Genomic DNA, 15,138 nt, shown 5'->3' with positions numbered 1-15,138 from the left:
TCATCAAAATACACCACAAAAAATTTACTAATAAAAGGGTGTAGTACCTGATTCATCAGTCTCATAAAAGTGCTTGGTGCATTGGTTAGTCCAAAAGGCATGATTAGCCACTCAAACAATCCATCTCTTGTCTTGAAATCTATCTTCTATTCATCTCCAAGACGGATTTTGATCTGATGATAACCACTTCTAAGATCAATCTTGGTAAAGACCACAGCCCCATCAAGTTGATCAAGCATGTCATCAAGTCTAGGAATTGGAAACTTGTAGCCAATAGTGATTTTGTTGATTGCTCTGCTGTCAACACACATCCTCCAACTCCCATCTTTCTTTGGTGTCAATAATGTTGGCACTACACAAGGACTCATACTAACTTGAACGTGCCCTTTACTCAACAGCTCATCTACCTTCTCTCGCAAAATCTCATTCTCCTTAGGTTGACTAGCACTAGAAACCAAATCAATGTGGTGCTAAATGTCTCGCATAGAAGGTAGCTCATTAGGCAAATCTTCAGAAACTATATCATGAAACTCTTCAAGCAATCTCTACACCTCCACTGGAATTTTATTCACTTCTAGTGGTTCACTCACACTCTCCCCCTTTATAACCAACAAGTAAACCTCTCAAGTATCTTTACACTCCCTTACAAACTCAGAGTGTCGATGCGTTATGGTAAGAAAGTTCCTTCCCTCCACTTTTGAAGCTTTGGTTTGGTTCTTTTCCCTATAGGCAACAATGTATAAAGCACACCCTCTTTTTCAAGCTGGTATGTGTTCTTCCTACCCAAGTGTTTTGTATCTACATCAAACTACCAAGGTCTACCAAAAAAAAAAAAATGGCAAGCACCCATATCCACAATATCACAGTAAATCTCATCAATATACTTACCAATAGAAAATGGAACCTTGTAGCGTTCATCCACACGTATGCCACCAACTTCTTTGATCCACCCAATTATGTAAGGATTCGGGTGTTTCTCAAGAGTTAGTTGCAGCTTCTTCACCACATCTCTACCAATAATGTTCTCCTAGCTACCACTATCAATGATTAATTCAAATAATTGACCTTGCATCGTACACCTAGTGCGTGTGTCATCCCCATTTTTCAGAGATAACATAAGTTTCCTCACAACACACGTGTACTCCTCATGTTCACAATCACTTCCTTCATCCTCTCCATCAGGCCCACAATACACTTCATTATCACAAATTTCTTCATCCTTCCTTTCTACTATATTAACTGCTTTTCTCTTGGGACAATCATTAGACCTATGCCCAACCTCATTACACTTGAAACACTTAAAAGGAACAGGTTTTGCACAAGGATTAGTGTTTTTAGGAGGGTTTGAAGTGTTACCTTGAGTGTTTCCTCCCGTTGTAGCCTTATTGGTGTTAGCTACATTAGGCGAGTTGGAAGGTTGCACCCCTTGAGTTGGTTTTCCCTTATCAACAGCTGCTTGCCTATTGTCATTCCCACTATACCGTCGATAATTATCAGGTCGAGTCCTCTCTTAAAACATTAACTCAGCCTTCAAAGATAAGTTCATTGCTTACTGCACACTCATAACCATCTGGACTCCAATCGTGTCTCGAATAGTAGGCTTCAAACCACTCAAATAACGAGCTGCTTGTCGATTATCACTTTCTGACAATTGGTTTCTCTCGACCAAGCTCAAAAGTTCTGATGTATACTCATTCACACTCCTCATTCCCTGCGCACATATTTGATACGATTCAAACATATATTGTTCATAATCAGGAGACAAAAATCTACCTCTTAATAATTGTTTCATACATCTCCATATTCGAACTAGACCTCTTCCTTTTCTAATCCGAGTCTCCTTCATTCGTTTCCACCAAACAGATGCTCCTCCCTTCAATCGAAAAGCTACTAACTTCACCCTTCTCTCTTCAGGGATCTCCATATACTCAAAGAAACGATCTACCTCGGTAATCCAATCTAGAAGACCCTCTATATCCAGATCTCCACTAAAAGTAGGGATATCCACTTTTAGTTTAAACTCAACATCATTCCTATTGTGATTAAAATTACCCTGATATTGCCAATTCCTACCAATCCTACAAACACTAGGATTAACTGGAGCAACACCAAACTCTAAATCATCATCACTATCATCATCAACAATATGTCTCCTAGGTAATTAAGGTATATGATCAATGATTGGCCTACCGTGGTTATCTCCTCCGGCTTGATTCAATGCATTATTCCCATTCCTTGGAACATCTTCTCGCAACAAGTCCGTAGTTGTCCAGCGATCTCTATCAACTGTTGTTCAATATTACGAGTTTCTATTCGCTGCTTTTCGTTTGCTCTCCAAACAGCTTGTAACCCCTGATCTCCTTCACGAGGTTGATTGCCACCACTACCATCTTGGTTAGCCATCTGATTGGGTGAACTCCCGCTCTGATACCACCTGGTGCAGTGTATAGCGTAATAACAGAGATTGTCACACACAAATCTCAAGATCAAGTTTCAATCCAGAAACTAAATAACACTCACAAAGAGAATTAAGCACACAACTTGAATAATTGATAAAAAGTTGATTACAAACCCTAAAACATAAAGTATTTATAGTGTACCAAAATAATGGCAAACTTGTAAATATTAAATAACCAAAATAAGTAAATAAATCAGCAAGATATCAATAACTAGTCATGAACTGGCGCCGGGTCACAAACAAACCAAGACTAGTCACAGAACCAGTTCATGATAGAGATTCGAGCCCCCTCTTCAAGACATCATCCGGTGCCGGGTAACATAGGGTGTAGAACCGGTTAGAGGACCGGTTGACAATAGGGATTCCCCCTCTAAGGCTGAACCGGCGCCGGTTCAGTTTGTGAACAGAACCGATCGCAGGGCCAATTAAGAACATACACTCCATTAGGTAGATTCATGGATTTTACAAACTACTCACCAAAGTTCAAACTTTTTTATTATTTATTTTAATTTTTACCCCAAAATTATGTGCATTAGGCTTTAGAATGGTGTATCAAATTTGAAATTCAAATTCAAATTTGCCTTAAAGATTAGAGAGAATAATTAAGGAGAAATATTATCAATAAAAGAAACATTAATGAGAGAGGGTGTAATTAATATAATTAATAAGAGAGAGGGAGAAAGACTCATTATAAGGATTAACAATAAAAGAAAAATAAATGATAGAGGGACAGCGGGTTTGTATCGGCCAATATATACCTGAAATGGTTTGATACGGACCTCTATTGGCATGATACAGACGAAAAGAAACACAACTAGTTTCTATACATTCCATCTATTGGCCTGTACATTGCAAAATTTATGAACTTTGAATAAAAGTAAATAAATAAAGAGAAAATTACAAAGACCTCCGTATTATGGGTATGTGACAAATACCCCTATACTTTGTTTTAAGACAAAGACCCCTGTATTATGACCATGAAACAAAGATCCCCATCCGTTAGCATTCCGTCAAAACCTGTCGTAATATTTTTTAATCCCTAAACCCCTTGAAAGAAAAATACTGTTCATCTCCTTACCTCACGATCACGAACAGCAGCAATGACAGACTTCCGAAGTTCTCCCTCTCTCTCCCTCTCTCTCTCCCCCGATCTCTCTTCTTCCCCTTCCCGTTTTTGTCTAGTACAGAGGCTGAGTTCCGTTTTAGAACAAACCGAGGCGATTCGCGAGCTTCGTTTCATCTCCAAGCACGACCCGGATAGCCATTCCTTCATAGTAGAAGTTGGCGCCATTCGAGAGATGGGTACTCTTCTAAACATACATAGCAAAAGCTAGCGCCATCATGACTAGAGAGAGCGGAGAACCTTCATAGCAGAAGCTGGTGTCATTCGGCAATTGCTTCAGTCAATTGCAGAAGTTGACTGAAGGTTAGAGTGAGGGAGAACGTTTTGCTAGAAGTTTCCAAATAAAAGAAAAAACCATTCGGAAGGAAAACACGGTGGCTACTCTAACCTTCATAATAAACTTTGGCAATTGCTTCAGTCAAATAAACGTTCTCCCTCACTCTAACCTTCATAGCAGAAGGTTACCTTCTGATTGTTCTCCACTCTCTTTAGTTTCCTTATTTCAAAACACTGGTTAATGGTGTCTTGATGGATGTTGGGGGAAGATGCGGTGACTGATGAAATTCATGGTCTGTCAATCCACTGAAATTATTAGTGTGATGTTAATCATGAATCCCAACATGTTCTGATTGTTTTCTCCACAACAATCAACACCTTGAATTCATTTCCAACACGCCATTGGAGGTTTTGTTTCTTTTTCTTTTAATTTATTTATTTGGGGTTTGATTTTCTTTGATTTGCAGCTTTCCGTTTTTTTCGTATTTTGGATTTATTGTTTTCTATATCCTTTTAGGAGTATTGCGAGATTTTCTGGTGTCATTCTTGGTTCTACAAAACTGCTCATTCAGCAGCCCTACTCGTCCAGCTGCATTCACAGTTTGTCATGTTCAGCTTCAAGAGTGTCCAGTTATAGGCGCATGCATATTTATATGAACAAACTCTGGTTATATCGGCCTCGCATCAATCAACCCAGGAGAGCTAGGGAGGCTCAGAGGCACAACCACAACCATAGAAGCTAGCTCCACCGTCGCCCAGGAAAACGTGGTGGCTACCCTTCTTAACATCCAACCGCGATGTGCTCATGTCCACTTGCGGCCTTCTTGATGTGCTTTCCCACGTTCTTCGCCTCTCCACTTCAACCCCTGCCACTGTTCAAAATGCCGCCACAACCCTTTACAGCCTTCTCGCCGTTGATGAGTATCAACTCATTATTGGAGCCAAGCGGGATATCATCTTTGCTCTTGTCGACATCATTCGGAACTCCAATTCACCTGCAAGGTCGATGAAGGATGCCCTTAAAGCCCTCTTTGGTATTTCGCTTTACCCGCTCAACTGTGCCACCATGGTTGAATTGGGTGCAGTTCCTGCCCTTTTCTCGCTTGTGGTGAAGGACGGCCGGATTGGGGTTATCGAGGATGCTACAGCTATTCAGTTGAGAGGACCAGATGCAATGATGAATTTTGCTACTTCGCCAAAATATAAGTAGGAGATACAAGTACCAACCAGTTCTGAATACGATTCCTTTTATTGCTACCTCGACATAAGAAAACAGAGGAAATCGAGAAAAAAAAAAGGGAGAGAAAGGGGAAGGGGAAGAGAGAAATCGGGAGAAAGAAGACTTTCGAAGTCCGCCGCCGCTGCTATTCGGGTATCGTGAGGTCGGGAAGATGAACAGTATTTTTTTTAAGGGTAGTATAGGGATTAAAAAATATTGCAATGGTAGATTTTGACGAAAGACTAACAGAAAGGGGTTTTTGTCTAATGCTATATGGGGGTTTTTGTCACAGACCCAATAGTAATGGGGTCTTTCTAATTTTCCCATAGATAAAACAAAGAATTTAGTGTGTATGGGCAACCTAGCTTTTTTTTTTTTCTTTATGAAAAACAGATACATGCTACATACGGCGGGGGGTAGCATGATCCCACGAATCACAAAAACAAACAAAATTTTTTGCCCAAGGAAAACACCATTCAAGTTTGGTCCTCCATTCCCAAGAGTAGTGGTCGCAATTGGGGAGGTTGGGTTGGGTTTGGTTTGGGTTGAGTTGCAACCCAACCGATTTAACCCACCAACCCGTTAATTACCCAATTATATAAAATTAAAAGGATTGGGTTCAACCCAAACCCACTTTAATCCAATCTAATCCACCCAAAATCATTAATCTTATATTTATGTATTTAAAACAAAACACTAACTCATTTTTAACAAATAAGTTAGTCATATCTTAGTGGTAATAGTAGATGCTATTTACACAAGTGGTGAAGGTTCAAATGACATTACATGCATGTTATTTTTATACAAACAACAAAGCCATTTAACTATGTTCAGGTTTCGTATTTGACGAACTATATAGGTTCAAATTGGTTAGACCAACTTGAACTATCTAATTAAATTGTCTTCGAGGTAATCACATCAAATTCAAGAGTGGTTGAACCGTTTAGATCCGGATCAGTCCGGTAGGACAAAACTCGATTGGATCAGTATTGGTTCAATTTGGTCGGGCAAGACCCTGATCAGGCCAACTCAATTTGGTTGGATCAGATCGGACTGGTTCAATCAATGGTGGATTGACTTGAGTAAGCTCATATCAGGTTTGTGCATGGGTTTCGGGCCAAACCGATTAGGCCAAAATGGGTCAAAAGAAGTAAATCAGACCGGGCCAAATTTGGGTCGAGTTGAATGGATATGAACCAAACTGGGCAAAGCAAGTCGGGTGGTTTAGGATTCGAACCCCACCCAGTCCAACCTATTTCAAATTTGGGTCGACTCGGATCAACTTGTACCGAGTCGAGCTGGGCTATGTCAATAATGGTTGGACTGGATGACCCAAACCAGGCAAAGCAAGCGGTATCGAGCCATCCTGTCCAATGTCTATTTCGGATTCGGGTTGACTTGGATTGGTATATGTTGGATTGGGTCAGATCGTGTTGAACTGATCCGAACTTGGGTCAAATTGATTTGGATTTATGTTGGGTGAAGTGTGTTGATTCAAGACAAAACTAAATTTAGTCAACAATTAATAGAAAATTAATGCATTAATTATAAATTATTTAATTCAAATGAAGAAAATAGAAAAAAGGCTAAGAAATTAATACTAATGTTTGTAATGGTTAACCCAATGGTTATTCACAACTAGGGGTGTCAACGGTATTCGGAAATCCAATTTCGAATTCGATATTCGACATAATCGAATCAAATTTGGGTAATTCGAATATCTAATCGGTCAAATTCGGATATCCTATTCTTACTGAATAGTTAATCGAATTCGAATTCGGATATGACCTTATTTGATTCGATAAATATTTGAATTCGGTCGATTATTTAATTCTTATATATAATAATTAAGTTATATAAATAATTTATATATTTATATACTTTATATCAATAAAATATTTATTAATTATCTAAAATAATTAATTAATCGAATTCAAATTGAATCAAATATTCAAATATTTAATCGGATTCGAATTCGGATATTGCCTGATCTGATTCGAAATCGATCCATTTACATCCCTATTCACAACCCAACCCATTTAAATAGGTAGGTTGGGTGACAGGTTGATCACACAACCCACCAAGTAAATGGGCAGGCTGGGCGGGTTAGATATTGGGTGGGTTGGGTGGGTTTAGCAGGTTGGGTGAAAAATTGCCACCCCTACCTAAGAGTGTATTGTTAGGAATGGCAATGGGGCGGGTTCGAGGTTAGGCACCCCCTCTCCATCCCCACTCCATAGCCAAAATACTCTACCTTGTCCTCGGTGGCGGGATGGGGCACTCACTCCCCATTGGGGACAAGGAATCCCCAAATTTTCCCTACCCCGACATAACCACCTAAAAATGCATCTAATTTAGAGGTATTTTAAAAATAGGATTACGAGAATTTGGGGCATTTTAGGAATTAGATTTATGCAATTTGGGGGTATTATAAAAATGGAATTTTGGGACCCTAAGGTTTTAATAATTTGGGGGATCTTGCTGGTATTTTAGAAATTAATATTAAACCCAAGATGTTTTACTAATTTACCATTGGGTTTGGAGAATTATGTACAAACTCTGTTCCATTTAAAATTAGGGAAAACCCACCCCAACCGGGGCGGGGCAAGGCCTTCATTTTAGGGGGAAATTGTCATTCCTATGCATTGTGTATAATAAAATTTGTCTTTTTGATTATGGCCCAAAAATTAAGCAGACAACTTCTATCAATGGAGTCCCATAACACCCAGAAACCCCTATGGGTATGAGCTCTTTTTGGACTTGAGGCTTGAACAAACCCATAGTCCATAGAGGTCAAATTAGTTGAACTCCCTATACTATGTGGGGGGCTTTAGAACCACTCAGAAATCTACATATTATATTCACACGCAAATGATGCCTTTTGATGGAGGGTGATTTCACCCGATCTTGTAGCCCGAGTACATGTATGTGTGACCTTGCTCAAAAGATGACTCAGCGCGACAATACAGCAGGCGCAACCGCAACTCGGAGGGAAGGTCCCACTGAGTTCAGCCCGACAACTCGACGGAATAGAATACTCACCAGGAGCCGCCTGGCTTGCACCGCCACCCCGGGGGCTCAGGCACCCCGAGCTACCTCCGAGCTCGGGGCCCCCTGACCTTTCCTAATACTCGAGCTCCTCCCAGTGGATCTCGGACCACTCCCAGACAAGAACACACCGATCCGCCTATAGACACCCCAAGGTGAAGACACCTCGGGCCAGACAGCTCGGCTTAGCTTACCACAGGTAGCTCGCCGCTTACAAGGTAGCCCGGCACAGGGTAACTCACGGAAGGGTAGTTTGGCATATCGCAGGAAGACCTCCTGCCCGACCACCGTACTTGACAAATCTGGGGACAGTAGCCATATCCCTCGTTAGACAGCGTTGTGCCTGCCACCTTTAGAGGGTGCCTCACACCCGACAGGCACATACCCTGCAATGATGGCCTCGCGCGTGCCACCTCAATCCTTACTAGTAACGGCTGCGGCAGGCTAACAACGGCGATTATACCTGCCCTGTCAGAGGCCAATGGGCCTGATGCAACGGATTTCTGTTATAAGGAGCTTATTATCAAGGGAGAGAGGTATGATCTTCTACTCACGCTCTATCTGCACTCTTAGCCTTCATCTTCTCATTGCTTTTCCTACAGAATACTAATTTAAGCATCGGAGTGTTTCCACCGGGAAACCCCCCGGGGAATCTTCTTCTTCTCCATCTCAGGTACCTTCCAAGAGCCACGTAAGTGCCAGATAGGAGTGACCGGATTATGCACCATCATCTTTCATGTGCAAGTTTGTCAATCATAAGGGTAATTGGTTTTTTATTTTAATTTTTTTTTTGTTTTTCTATTCATATCAAAGATTAAAATATCGATATCGGGTGTATCATATTGATAATGTATCTATATATGCATAGATATACTGATACACAAATAGTTTAAAAGCTTTAAAAGGTCACGAGCATATTTTGGGACCCTTTCATTATTATAAAATAAAAAAAAATAAAGAGTATCAACCATATCAGTACACACCAATACCAAACTTCATATATGAAAACTTCACCCAGTTGCATTTCCTCTGTAAATCCGTCAACCTCCCATGCTAGTTAAAGTTTTTAAGTTCTTTCAAGATTTTGTTTCTCTTTTTTCTACATGTGCTTGGTGGCCTTCTCCATCTCTAACCTACTTGGGAAGAAAAGGTGACCATGGATTTATTCTTTGCGCATGAATCTAATAGCAAATATTTATTGTTATTGTTTTCAAGTCCTTCAAAGAGGTCGGTGAATAAAGCACTTGTTCTCATTCCAACTGCTCCCAAGAGTCCAATTGCTCGTCAGTAGTACCATATCTTCTTCATTCCATTTGAACGTTAAGCCCTTCAAAGAGGTGGAATCACCATTTAGGCCCCGTTCATTTACCCATAAATAAGAAGAGGAAAATTGGTCAATGGGTATCTCTTTTTCATTGACCAACTTTATAATATTCTTTTTGCAATAAGTATTGGGCCCCATGGTAAAATTAGCTTCACTCACTTACTAGAGTTAAACTTACCTATCTCCCAAGTAGATAAATAACTTTCTCACATAAGGAGAAAGTTTGTAAAACATAATGGGACAAGTTTGCCCATTTTAATTTTAGCTTTTTTATGGGTAAAAAAGTCATTCTATTACTTACCTGGGAATCAAAGAACATGGACAAGTGAATTTACTCAAGAAGCATTTACCGGATAAATGCACGTATTCGGGTAAATTACAAAATTGTAAGCGAACAAGGCCTTAGGCTCATTTTGGAATGAGTACATATTAAAAGAAGATATGAAATAGCTGTTAACAATCACCATTGTTAGGGGTGGTGTAAAGTAGAGATGGAAAAGAAAAAGGGAGAGAAGAAGAGGCATTAGGTTCGACAAAACTAAAATTAAGATTTCATAAAATAATAAAAAAGAAATTTGGGATTTTTACTTACACTCATTAGAGACAGTTAAAAGTTTGCACATGGGAATGTTGTGGAGCATGTAACACTAAGTTGGAAGTAGAAGCATAAAATATAAAGCATCCATTCATAGGGATGACAATTTTCTACATCCCCATTGGGTACCCAACCTGCCTAACCCAATGAGGTCGGGGATGGGGCTTTGGCAGGGTGAGGATGGGGATGGGGATTAATAGGGATTCACGACCGGGGTTGGAGTTGGGGATGGTGAATGAAGTCCCCGCCTTGCCTCGACCCCAATATATATTAGATATTATTTATATTAAATATATTATAAAATATATTTAAATTGTCATTTATGTTTTAAAAAGTTTCATTTATTTTTCAAAAAAATACTGTTAATTAAAAAAAATTTGGAAATTTGAGTCCCCGTGGGAAACCCATCTCCATCAGTATTGGGGTTAAGGATAACTTTTAACCCCGGTAGGGATTTGGGGACGGGGAATATAATCCCCCCAATTGCCATTCCTACCCACCTGTGTTTCTAACTTGTTATGTGTTGTAAAGTAACAGGTGAGCCGTAACTATTTATCTACTTCCGGGTTGAATGTTTCAAATTCTAAAGAATGAGAAACAATAAAAGATGAGCGATGTTAACACAATAAAGGTTAGGGAAAAAGTAGATGACTTAAATTTGATGGTGAATCTACTTATTTACCTTAGCATCCCAATCTTTGGAGACAGAAAACAAGAAAAGAAAAATTAAAACTCAACTAGGGCTGATGTACAGATGTAAATCACATTTCCTCTTCAAACATTAACTTGTTTATTTGACCATGGTGCCATGGTGTCAAGTAAGAATGGTTGGGTACCCGTGCTTATTCTTGAGCACTTGTTGGAAAAAAACCTTATTTTAGGCCAGGACCACACCAACAAGTACTACTTATATACATTCAAGGAATAAGCCCGAATAGTCACTTTTTCAGAAAATAAGTTCATTTTGAATAGACTCAAAATTTCGGCTTCTGTTTAAGCCTGTTTTGGCCTATCTCATAAATTTCAAAATACCTATCTTACCCATTTGAAAGAAACACTTTTTCACCAAACACTGACAAGTGTTTATTAGGATAAGGGTTTATTTATGTCATAAGCATTCCCAAACGAGCATTTAGTTCTTATTAATAGAATTCACCTACTTTCATATTGACTTAGAAGTGATTATTCTTCAGTCCAAATGTATCAAATTAAATAACTACCATGACTTGGTTGGCATTTGGCAAACCATAGAAAAGGTTAATTGGAAATTGATTGTCTTCAAATTTATCATTCATACTCTCTCCCTTCATTTATTGTTATTTACTTTTTTTTTTTAGATTAGAAGATTGACAAATTGGCATAGCGTCCCTTTGGATAATAGGTTTGGAGATGGGGATACGTGCTTAATTAATTACAATTAGAAAAATTCTTTGGAGCACCTCGTCCTCCAATAGCCAACTGACCTAACTTATCATGAGACTACCCCAATTTACTCTACATCCAATCAGAGCCAATCCCAATTCCTAATCATCTAATCCTGATTGGAACATCTGCCCGTTAAAATGGGCAAACGACTTTTTTGTCCTTGATTATTTTTCAAAAATTTTAAAATATCTATATCTATGCTACTTCTAAAAGTACTGAATAGCCACTCTTTCTCGAATTTTCTTTGATAGATTTTACCCCTACATGTCTATGCATATAGAGGGCATATATATAATTTACTCATACAATAATTATAACCAAAATACAACAGTTTTATCTCCCACAAACTGTTCCTCCAACTTCACGGTTTTTATCTCCCACAAACACCTCTCACATTTGTATTCTAAGAGACAACTGGTTTATCTCCCACTATCTATTCCCTACAATTTCACATCAAGAAAAGGGGCAGTGGTGGAAGTTTCTATTGTCAAGTCTATTGCATATATAAGCATCTTCCTTTGCACTTCATCACTTAAACAAACCAAACATTGAGAAGGTGCAGACTACGCTCAATTTCTTATCTCCTTTATATCTTTTGTCTTATCCACAAACTGGAAAGGATAGGAGCACGAAACATGTATGTGATCAAGAGAATCAAGAGGGAAGAAGAAGAAGAAGAAGAAGAACAGAAGGTTAAGAGATTTTTTGCGTTGAACAAAAGTTTCAGATACACATCAATGGTAGAAGATTTGAAATTAAAGAGTCATCATCCTTTTCACCTCCAAGGAAGAGGACTAAGCTGATGGGTGAGCAGGAGAAGAAGTCAGGCTGGGTTCCCAAGTTCGAAATGAAAAACTTCGAGGAAGAAATCAAGTTTACAAGCCCTCCAGTAGTGCTCTCACCTCCTTGTTACAGGAAAAAAGAGAAAAGAAAAAAGCAAGGAGAAAGCAGCTTAGACCTGACATTGACCCTCTAACACCATCTTTCACAATCGTGTACAAAAAGAGAAAGAAATAAAAAAAAAAATGATTGCAAACCTCTCATTTCTTTCCTTGACACCCATTCTTAAATGTTATTGGATAGTACTTCTTTCAATTATTAATCCTTTTTTTTTTTTCCTTTAATAACCATGCAATTGATAAATTATATCTGATTTGAATGGAAGCTTCAAGATGGATCAAAAGACCTGTTGTTATTTTTCATTTTTTTTATAAGAAAATAACTGCAAATTTATAAACAATGTGTCATTGGCCGAAATAAGAAAAGGGGCAGTTTTTATGGTCGAGTCTATTGCATTCTGTTAGCATAGTTTCATAGTTTCAAGGATCCTTTGTTTGGTGGAAAAATCATCAAGGATCATTTGTATCACAACCTAGTGGAAGTCCTTTAGTTATTCTTTTCCAGACTAACTAAACTAGAAACTCAAGTAATGTAACTTTGTTTTGCCTTTAATATCAATAAAAATAATAATTTTATATAATAATTAGAATAAAAGGATCTAGACATTGACCTTCTCTTGGAACTGCTGTTCCAACGCCGGAAATTAAATCAGGAATTTCTGGTGATAAACCGCCTAAAATGAACTTCCCTGAAACCACTCATGTTTTCTTCTCTTCTCTCCTCTCTCAAAGCAGTCAATGAGATGGAAAACAAAAACCGCAATCCTCACAGTTCATCGATTTAGCTCCTGGCTTCACTTCACCCAGTCTCTCTCTCTCTCTCTCTCTCATGGAAACCTCCAAACCCCCACCGCCACTGTGACCTTCAAGTAATGAAACCACTTTCGTCTCATGATTCTCATTGTCTGTGTTTTCGAATCCAGATCCTGAGATTTTCAGTTTGGCACAAAGAACTCTTTCTTTGTTAGTTGAGGAAGACGAGCAACAGTACTGCCTACTGTTATCTTTCTTTTTGAGAACGGACCTACCCTTAATTGATATTTTTCCCAAAAAGTTATCTTATTTTAATAATTATATGAAAATTATTATTTTTATTGATATTAAGGACAAAAAGTTGGAGACGGGATTTGCTCCTCACAAATGGGCACCTCTTATGTACATCCACCGTGCATTGGGAACATCTCCTATGAATAATAATGAATAAGTACGGGAGATGTTTCCAATGCATGGTAGGATATGCGTGTGAGGCGCCAGGTGTGAGGAGCAGGTCCGTTCTCAAAAAGTTGCCCTTATCGGCTAAAAGCCCATTTTTATTTGCTATGTTGGAGCTTTTCCTCCAAGGACGATGTTGATAGTTGGGAAATAATTGTTTTAAAAAAGAAGACTTTTAATTTTGCCTCTATTTCTTTCTCATGGTTCATCCTTTGCTTTTTAATCAGAAAACTATCTCATGGATATATAGCTTGGTTTTGATCTTAATCTTAGGTAGTTGTTTATAATCCTGAAGTTAGAAACATGTATCATACAATTTTAAATACCTTATTGAGAGATGTTTATAGCTTTAGAATTGTGGAGGTGGCTACTAAAAGAGTTTATGCAAATACCTTGCTTTCTTTCAAACAAGCAACAAGTATTAGGGAAGTTGCACTTAATAGATGTTGAAATGATTTTGCAGTTAAAGCATCAACAATATTACTGAGCATACATTGATTTCAAGAGGCCAAAGCATATTATTGAGTTTGCTGAGTTTTTTGATGGGCATATTTTTGTTAACTTGAAGGGTAATTCAATGAAATATATTCTTCTATGCATTAAAAGTTTTTTAAAGGTTTTTCTTTATTTATTTGGATTTTGAATTGGCTATGCCATTGCTTTTGAGAGGGAAAACCCGTATTGCATTAGGAGTGAAACATAGTTGAGAAAATGTTATGGGATATGGATTTGATCTATTTTCTATAAGAAATTGTTTTTTTTTGTCATTTATTTAATATGACCAGGTCCAAATTGTTTTTTGTCATTTATCAAAAGAAAAGGAATTTTGTTTATTTGAAGATTAGGAATTACACAAGACATGGGGTATAGGTTCCACCCCTTCACAATGGGTTGCGAAGTCATGGTCCAAGAAAGATGGTCGTGAAGGAACAATATTCATAGGTATTTTTTTATTTGTACCACATATGAAGCTCATCTACTGATGACCAAATAAATCCAAAGCATTATCATAACAATACACATGCACAATGTGTTGAATTTTTTTTCTAATTCTTTGTAATTTTCATACTTTAATCATTATCGTAACAATCTCCCATGTAAAATACACATGCACACTTACTAGTATTAGATTAAAAGGCGGTGCCTGGTGGAAAACTCGGCCTTGTACTAGATTTGAAGAGTCAAGAAGTCCTACAAGATGTATGTATTCGAAGCCTATCCCTCTAGAAGAATGTTTCATGGATTTTCTTTTCCATGTAGCCCCAAATATGTGAATGGGATTACAAGTTTAAAACATATATTTGATGCCTTGATAGAAAACCCAAAAGGAGGGGTCATGTATTCTTTGGAATCTGGATCAGAGGGCATTCATGTTGAGTAGGAGAAATCCAAGGACTCCATTCTACCAGGAATCCATGAATATAGCAAAGTGGTTTTGGTCTGTTCTTTCTTAATTTCATTTCGGGTACCTGGTGGTAGTGGTAATTAATTCATGTCCTCTATTGTTTTATATGCTTGAGCAGTATTTGTGACATAGGAGTTTGAATTAGAGATACGCC

The 15,138-nt window shown here is 38.3% G+C and overlaps 1 non-coding gene and 1 pseudogene across 1 annotated transcript; both read left to right on the top strand.

Moving 5' to 3' along the window:
• Positions 1-3,558: 3,558 nt before the first annotated feature.
• LOC148854818 (U-box domain-containing protein 17-like) lies at positions 3,559-5,067 on the top strand (annotated as a pseudogene).
• On the top strand, positions 4,127-4,214 carry LOC148854819 (small nucleolar RNA snoR14). The gene has a single exon (XR_016095385.1). It is a non-coding gene; the product is annotated as a small nucleolar RNA snoR14 (small nucleolar RNA).
• Positions 5,068-15,138: the final 10,071 nt, after the last annotated feature.

This window comes from Nelumbo lutea, chromosome 4 (assembly GCF_056320005.1).
Source record: "Nelumbo lutea isolate HS-2025 chromosome 4, American lotus-T2T, whole genome shotgun sequence".
Taxonomy (NCBI): domain Eukaryota; kingdom Viridiplantae; phylum Streptophyta; class Magnoliopsida; order Proteales; family Nelumbonaceae; genus Nelumbo; species Nelumbo lutea.
Note: the sequence above shows the minus strand (reverse complement) of the source record. Positions and strands in the feature narration are given on the sequence as shown.